This window comes from Rhagoletis pomonella, unplaced genomic scaffold (genome assembly GCF_013731165.1).
Source record: "Rhagoletis pomonella isolate Grant_MI unplaced genomic scaffold, Rhpom_1.0 Rhpom_scaffold_00004, whole genome shotgun sequence".
Classification (NCBI taxonomy): Eukaryota; Metazoa; Arthropoda; class Insecta; order Diptera; family Tephritidae; genus Rhagoletis; species Rhagoletis pomonella.
The window spans coordinates 23838012-23838998 of NW_023458558.1; the positions used below are offsets into that span (position 1 = coordinate 23838012).

At 29.1% G+C, this 987-nt stretch overlaps 1 protein-coding gene across 2 annotated transcripts in view; it reads right to left on the bottom strand.

Annotated features, from left to right (window-relative positions):
- LOC118737284 overlaps positions 1-412 on the bottom strand; it is a 78599-nt gene extending 78187 nt beyond the window's left edge. The window contains exons 1-2 of one of the 2 annotated variants that reach the window (XM_036467696.1): positions 258-412; positions 8-194 (exon numbers count right to left, since the gene is read on the bottom strand). The gene's annotated coding sequence lies outside the window, so the exon portion shown is untranslated. Of the gene's footprint in view, positions 1-7 lie in introns of both variants that reach the window. The other variant, XM_036467694.1, reaches the window with a different exon arrangement.
- Between the last annotated feature and the right edge of the window lie 575 nt (positions 413-987).

The window sequence follows — 987 nt, forward strand, 5'->3', positions numbered from 1 at the left end:
TACTCACTATTTTACGTCAGCAGAATCAGTCGCACTATATATATGTAGTTATTTGGTTTCGTTTATTTCTCCAATCACCTAAAGCGCTTATCAGCACAAGTTCCTCCATATTAAATTCAATTCAATTCGACTGTATTCAGTTCCAATCCAAAAAGGCAAAAATCATTTTTATAGTATGCAACACACCCAACTTTCTACATGACACAACAGCTCAATCAAGACGTATTTAATACAATAGATTGCTATTTTGTAAATACCGCTTTATTTTCACCAAGTAATAACGATTAATAGATTTAGGAATATTTATACTTATGGGCACTTTGATAGAAAACATTTTTTTTTTATTAGCTGCGAAAAATATGCGGCGAAAATCACAATTCGATAGTTTCAAAATGGCGTTTCGAACACCAGGAATGCATCTAATGTTATTAATTTTAGGTTTACCGTGTAGGACAAATACACTTCTTGCAAAGCGCTATATCTTTATAGCTATGTACAAATTTAAATAACTAAAAACGAGACTTAAATGTCATCAAAAGTAATGCTAAACTTATTACAGTCATTCAAATCAAATTTTTAATCACTAGTATGTGTATAACCCCATTTTAATAAACCATAAGAAAATATAAACAGGAACTATTTGAAAATTTCGTAACATAACCTTTTTTTAAGTTTCATCAAAATTTTGGGTACAATCTTTTTATCGATTCTTTAATATAATTTACTACATAATTAAAAATGTATGCAAATAAAATAATCATAAACTGTAACCCTGCACTAGAACTGAAAAGCTATCGATAGTGACGCCATTCGATAGTTTCGAGAGTTTGAAAGATGCTATCGATATTTTCAATAGTATCGTATACTATCGTGTTCTGTATGTAGGGAAACTTCAACTCCGAAGAAAATGTATATAATATATTCGTATGTACATATGTAAATATAAATATTGCACATAGATAAGTATAAATATTACATCTTAAGCGT